This window comes from Etheostoma cragini, chromosome 13 (genome assembly GCF_013103735.1).
Source record: "Etheostoma cragini isolate CJK2018 chromosome 13, CSU_Ecrag_1.0, whole genome shotgun sequence".
Lineage (NCBI taxonomy): Eukaryota > Metazoa > Chordata > Actinopteri > Perciformes > Percidae > Etheostoma > Etheostoma cragini.
The window spans coordinates 24,643,055-24,650,446 of record NC_048419.1 but is presented as its reverse complement, the minus strand read 5'-3'; the positions used below and the strand labels follow the sequence as shown (position 1 = coordinate 24,650,446).

At 41.6% G+C, this 7,392-nt stretch overlaps 1 long non-coding RNA gene across 1 annotated transcript in view; it reads left to right on the top strand.

Moving 5' to 3' along the window:
- LOC117955350 overlaps positions 1-6,928 on the top strand; it is a 224,225-nt gene extending 217,297 nt beyond the window's left edge. Inside the window, exon 4 of the long non-coding RNA XR_004659024.1 lies at positions 6,885-6,928. This is a non-coding gene — a long non-coding RNA (uncharacterized LOC117955350). The remainder of the gene's footprint in view (positions 1-6,884) is intronic.
- The last annotated feature ends 464 nt before the right edge of the window (positions 6,929-7,392 follow it).

Genomic DNA, 7,392 nt, shown 5'->3' with positions numbered 1-7,392 from the left:
TCACTAGTTCAACACGTGTTCCCCGTGTTTAAATTTAAACAGTCACCATAGTCGAGCGGTCCAGTTTGACGTGTTTGGCTACCCAGCGGGTTGACGAGTGACGCCAGTCACTAATGCCTACCAAACACTAGAAGACTTTAATCAGACTTTGGTCAGACTGAAGGATGACACCGTCTGCATATCAGTCACTTAACATTGTGGAAAGCTCTGAATTTTGTATTTTTGTGTATGTTTTTATTGTGACATGGATCCCCCTGGGTCTAAAATAAAAATGTTATACATCATCTCACATCTAAAAACCACCGTCATGTGTGAAGACTGGCTCACACATTGAACGACTTCAACCACATTCGATTTGAGAAATGTAACCAAGCTTTTCTCCTGTTGGATGACGCGCTTCAGAAGGGTTAAAAAATCTGCAACTTTGCCTCTTTAGCGTTTAGCTTAGCGCGGCGCCAACACCGGCTTCAGCTATTTGCTGCTTCCTGTTTGGTGCTGGAGAGAGCGCACCCATAGATGGACTAAGAGGGAGTTTTATGACCACCTCGAACTATACAGAAGCCAGGAGCGCCCCTCATGATTTAATTCCGATATCGGTGTTATGCTTAGTACAGAAAGAGTCAAATGCAAGGCTCAAAGGAATTCAATTCAATTTTATTTATAGTATCAATTCATAACAAGAGTTACCTCAAGACACTATACAGATAGACCACACTCCAGAATTTAAAAGGACCCAACAGTTCTAGTAGTCTTCTCCAGAGCAAGCAACAGTGGAGAGGAAAAACTTCCTTTTAGGCAGAAACCTCGGTCAGACCCAGACCCAGACCCAGACCCAGGCTCTTGGTAGGCGGTGTCTGACGGGCCGGTTGGGGTTAGAATGAAGAGTGGCAATAACAAAAACAGAAAAAATGCAAGTGGGTTTATTTGACTTAGGGAGAGGGGAAGTGGAGAGGCAGGAAGCCAGGGACCGGGACGCAGAGAGCTGGAAGGTAGGGAAGTCTCAGGGGTGAGGGTACTCGGGGAAGCATGGAGGTCTGGGGAGCGGAGACAGGCGGAACCAGTATGCCGTGGGAGGGGGTCTGAGAGGTGAAGCTTGCTGACTGGAAGGGGAAACTGAAGTGAGAACAATAGGGCAAGTAAAACATATAACACGCAACACTCGCAGACTCAAAATAACTTGTAAGCGTTTCACCAGGGTGACCCGAGCAACAACCAAGCAAAGACAAACGGAAGAGCCCTGGTTGAAATACTGTTCTTGATTGCAGAAGCAAGGCAGGTGTGAGCGGCGGGAGCAGGTGATTGTGGAATGAGAATCAGGTGTGTGCGGTCAGCTGGCAGCAGCAGGCGGGATAGGGAGAGGAAAAAAAAGAAAACAGCAGGGACAAATAGGGCAGGCCGACTGAAAAACTCAGATAGAAAAATAGTAAGCAAAACAAAAAGTCACGGCCAGATCTAACCATGACAACTGGAAACGAGTCTGCAACAGTGGAATCGCTTGAAAAGTCATTTGGTGTAACGTGAGTCCAAAAACATAAATGGATTGTTTTTATATACCGCTTTTTTTAGTCTTAACGACTACTCAAAGCGCTTTTACTTGCTTTACAGTGCTGGAACCGTTCACCATTCACACATATTCACACGCTGTGGCCGAGGCTGCCGTACAAGGTGCCACATGCTCATCAGATACACACACACACACATTCACACTCCGATGCAACGCATGGGGCAACGTTGACATTGGACTGCTAACCTTCTGATTGGCAGGCGATGACTCTACCACTGAGCCACAGCCACCCCCCACACACACACACACACACACACAACGTATGTTGAACAATAGTATGCATATTGTCTATGTAGTGCATTGTATGTGATTTTGGATGCAACCACAGTGTTGGTTTATACCTTCACAGTCCTGGAATAACATTTAGAAAATCCAGTTAGGGAAGTCTTCAGGCAAACGCCATCCTCACCAGCAGCTGCTTAGTTGGATAGCTCACAGATGGACAGCTACATACATGAGCCATCATATCAACGTATCTATGTTTGTATCCCTGTGTATGTTTATTATATGTTTGTGTGCATCTGTGTTGACTAACTGTCCCCCGAGCACAGTGATTACATTTGTGTTGATGAACCAGATGCTGCACATTCAGCTAATTATGTACGTGAAATGTGCGATTGGCTAACATGACAGCAAATCTTTAGCGAATCCTTAATTAATTCACCCCTTCCTCAAGTATCTGTAGATAAAATAATCAGATTTCTGACAGTTTCTTTCCGCTGCTTATCTCCTCTTTGCATAGAAATCAAGAATGGATGTTTGAAAGGAAAAGTTGTATTTGAATTTGTTTTTTAACAATTTGTTTTGTGTTGTTGCTTTAAAATAGTATATTTAGTGTCCAGTAAAGCAGGTTGTTCTTTCAATGCCAAAATAACTTTAATTCCGTCGGTGTCATTTCAATTAGAAGCCTTAGGAAGATATTTTCCACTTCACGGTGACATGTAGCCTGACGGCCATCTTCTTAAACTCGCAATTAGCAGAAACCATTTCATCTTAATGCTTCCACTATGCGCAGAAAATGGCCAGCACGTAAGAGGAATACACTGCAGACAGATTAAACAGCGCTGCCTTTGTGATTGACTGGTGGAACATTCTGAATTATGCCTCTGCAGCCATGTAGCCTTCTGATGACCTCTCTTTTCCTTTTCCTTTCTTCTCTCACTCTGTCTTTATATTTCACATTACCCCCTTTTCTGGAGTTTTATCTCCGGGATTTGCATGGGTGTAAATAATTAAGACGTTATCAGGTGGCAGCTTGAACTCAATCAGAGCCCTTTATCGTAACCCATAGAGGACCCGTTGGACTGTTATTAAAAATGAAACTGAGAATGCAACTTTGCTCATGATAGATAAAGACAGCCAAGCCATGAACCTAAACCGTTCGTGACCTTAGCATGGACAAACAAGTCTAAGACACCTTTTAAAGCTGCATTTTTTAAATAAAATATCCAAAATCATTCAAAGGAAGCTCAGCACCAGTTCATTCAGGAAGACTTCCATGCTTCACATTTCTCTCCCACTCCCCTAACCTAAATGCATGCATTGCACCTAACTGTGTTTTCATCAGCTGGATGTGGCCGTTAACTCTTTCAGTTAAACTAACCAGAATTTGCCACAATCTCACTTTATGGGACCTATATTGCTCCAAGCGCAATTGACTTTGTACACCGATGCATGGATCATTCCTGTTTTGCACCTGACGCACAGCGGGGCTTTTCCCTCCATTGACTCACGATGAATGGATGGATGGATAGATGGATGGATGGATGGATAGAAACGTTATTCATCCCGAAGAACATTTTAGGCATCCAGTAGCAAGACAAACATAACACAACAAACATATACACAAATATCAAACATACATAAGAATACAAATGATAACAATGATATTTTAAGGGTGCATGCGTGATGTCGAGTGAACACACCGTTCACACACTTTGATTCTCTCATCTACACGGACCCAGCAGTTCCCATTTTTGCAAACCATACATAAACACAAGGAAAAATTTGACCTTGTTTTACATTTCCATGAATTATGGATGTGTTGATGACATAAAAGATTAACTGTTAGAGGACTTAAGGCGATGTGAGGTTGAACTGCATGTGCCGATGCCACTTAACCCCAACGCCCCAGCAGCAGCAGCACGGGAGAGGAGAGACAGAAGAGCTGCATCGTCTATAGAGAGGTCAGGTCCATTAAGTCAAGAACAACGTACACAATAAAAATGCTTTAAGAAATTGTATTGAATAAATTACGTATGTAATTTAGCATAATGGCTCTGTTCAGAGGAGTAGCATTAGGGGACGCTCACACAGTTTAAGACTGGGAGAGCTAAAGGTGGAGCTGGTGGGTTGCATCAGTGCAGCAGAAAGCATTTAGGAGCAACTAAAGCAGCAGCAGAAAGAGCAAAACTAAGCAGCAAGCAGTATGAGCAAATTAAAACAGCTTTAAGTAGCCATTTAGCAGCGAGTGGAGTTGAACAGCTGCTGCAGATCAGCTGATGCAACCGTGTTGTTGCCAGAACCGACGCTGACGCTCAATTGGCTCTGGCGAAGTGTGTTTATAAAAAATCTATTTTTCCAAATGCCATCAGTATCCTCAACCAAATCAAGTGACAAACTGAGCTGCTATTTTAATGAATTTAAGCATATGTAGATATGTGTGTTTATCATCCTGATATTTTTATTTCATGTTTTTATACTTTACTTTACTTGCTATGTCTGAGTTGTTATCTGTATGAAGAAAAATGTCCCCCCTGGTGGACAATAAAGATTTATTCTATTGTAATTGAGATCATTTTGGTCTAATGTTAGACTAGTTAGCGAGAGGGAGCCCAAAACATCGCAAATTATGTTTTTTGTGACATTTCTTCACTACATTTTGTCAAAAAGAAAAATCAATAGCAAATGTCGGCCTCTTTGGCTGTGAACCGCTCCTGGCGTGCGCCCATGGAGCAAATCCACCATTAAAATAGCAATCCGCTATGGTACAAACGCGCCGGCTTTTAAAGGGAATGTGGAATAACGCTCTGAACCACACCTTTAAGTATTGTAGCTACTTCAGACCAATCCATTTTAGATTTGCATTGGGCGCAAGAGTCATTTATCCCGCCGGTATAATGTAACAGCGTCGGGGATCCGCCCGTCCGTTTGATACTTGCGTTTCAGATTGTTAAAACAAGGCCCTGAGTCTGTTCTTTTCTGTTCTTGTCATTTCAGGCAAAAATCATGCAACCCTCCTCTACCCTGTTCAACTCCAGTTCCCATCATTCCCAGGAGCTTCCTCCATCATCAGAAGCCACATTAATATGCATCCAGATCTTCAGGCTTCCTTTATCCCTCTATCACAACCACCAGTGTCTAGACTCCATTGCGGGGATATTCCTCTATACCCCTTATAATTAATCATTGCAATGCAGTCCAATGGCCATTAGTGTTACAATGTTCATTGAAATGAGGACCAAAATGCAGAGAAGAGGCAGGCAGGAGAGTATATTTAGGATTTATTCAAAAAAAAACAAGGCATACAAAAGGAAACCAGAAATCCAGGAACAAAGTCCAAAATCCAGAATTTAAACATGCAAATAGTCCAAAGGAAAAAAAAGGAAAAAAAACTCACAGGGAACAAAGACCTCAGGGAAGAGAAGAAAGAAAATCCAAAGCCAAACAACTGGAACAAGATAACAGCAAAACACACAGACAGACAAAACGATCCGACAAGAGACGAGGGGAGCACAGACGCTGACCTAAAAAAACGGGGCAACGAGATGGCGAGAGGCAGGTCACAAGAGGGCAGGGAAACAGGAGGAAAACATCAGGTAATCCCGGGAGCTGGAAAACACAGGAAGTAAAACTAAAGGCAAGACGAGACAGAGACCCACCTTCAAAATAAAACAGGAAACAGAACATACAGACATTAATAGGGGAACACAAGAAAGGGGAGGAGACAAGACAGAACGAAACGAGGGACATTTGGCTAAATTTTGGGTGGCACCTAAACAATCCTGGAAATAAAACAGCGTCCATACAGACTGTGGACTTTTAGATACAAACATATTATGCAACCTTTGCAACCAATTTCACTCTTAAATTAAGTCTCTCCTGATTGAAATGCTATCTTCTGCCAATGTGTCAATTTGTCTCAATTCTCAAACATCCAAACCACAATCTTGAAAGCAACACTTAATACTGGAAGACAAATAGTAAGCAGATTGTTGATTTACTTACAGTTCGGGACAGCAGTTCCTATATTGTGCACAGTGTTCTCCGAGTAACAGCTGTTGTGCACAGTGGGCTTCAGTTGATTAACACATCTACTGATGGTGTACACCTTCAGTTCCACCTTGCTTCTCCATCACATGTGCACCTTTGACTGTTAAATCTTCAACACCAAACTGCTTGTTACACCATCAGGCCCCTTTAGTATTCCTGTTTGATAACTTCTCGGTCGACATGTAACACCTGTAACTCAATCACATGTGCAGACATGCGTTCAGGACAGTTTCGACCAACGTTGGAAATTCAATTGCACATGCACTAATCCCTTGTATACGGGTAGTGTGGTGACTGCAGTACATCTCTCGGCAACAGACAACGTGTAGAAATCCAGGAAATAAAACAGAATTTGTAAAATAGAGCACAGTGTCATCAGCAAACATTTAGCAAATTTTCTACCAGCTGTAGCTACTTTCTTCTGAAAAAAAACTGAAATACTGTCTAGGCTAAGACCTTTGTCCTTCTATATGATGCTTGTTTTTTCTGTTATTCATGTATTTATCCATAAGATTTGTATATGCAAGACCAGAAGACCAGAAGTCTTCCCGTCAAAATTGAAAATCAACACTTTTGTTGACGCTTTTTATCAATGTTTTAAATTTTGTCGCTTTTTTCAACACTTTTGACGATTTTTTTTCAATATTTGCCATTTTGAAATTTTTAACACTATGTTACACAAACTTATTAACTCTAGTTTTACAGATGTTTTTGGAATTTATGATCAATAAACCATTAATAGGAAATTATACCTGCTGTTTGAGTTAGAAAAGCAGAAATGAGGAATTATTGAGACTAAAAGTGAAGGAATGGATGTTGATGATAATCACAGACTGGAATATGTCAACTTTTACTCAATACTATTACAAAAACACTTCAATTTGTTTTTCAAATGCTATAAAATTGAATATGACGCCCCAACATTAATGAAAGTAGAGATTTGTACTTGGCAAAGAGCGTTGTGTGGAATCAATCATGTTATTTTGGGGAATTAAAAAGAACATTGATTTAGGACAACGGGTCAATTTGACCCGAGGACAACATGAAGGTTAATTAGTGGTGTCTTGTAATCCCACATGGGATGGGCCAAATTTGTAGAATGAAGTGGAAATAACATGAAACTAAAACCTGTACAAATGTTTCAACAAAGCTTTATTTTAAAAACACTGGATTTAAACATAATATAAACATGAATGAATCTCCATAGACATGGACAACTGTTTGCTGTGGGCAGTCATTACAAGTTACACTGGATGTAGTCTTGTATTACCAGACTGCGTCAGTGCTGGAGTACGGTCTGGCTGCCCATTAGTCCACATCCAAGACGTTCCACTTCCGGGATTGGTCCTTGGGATTGGCTACAAGAAAACTGCCACCTTCCCTTTGTTTGTGTTGGCATTCAAACTCCAGCTGACTCATGAGGACAAGTACCTTCTCAAGGCTATTTTGCAGAGGCACCGGACTCCTTCCGGCACTTAGCACCGCCCAAGACTATTGTGATTGGTTAACATGTATGCCAATAACCCACAGCACGTTTTTCTCCCATCCCAGAATGC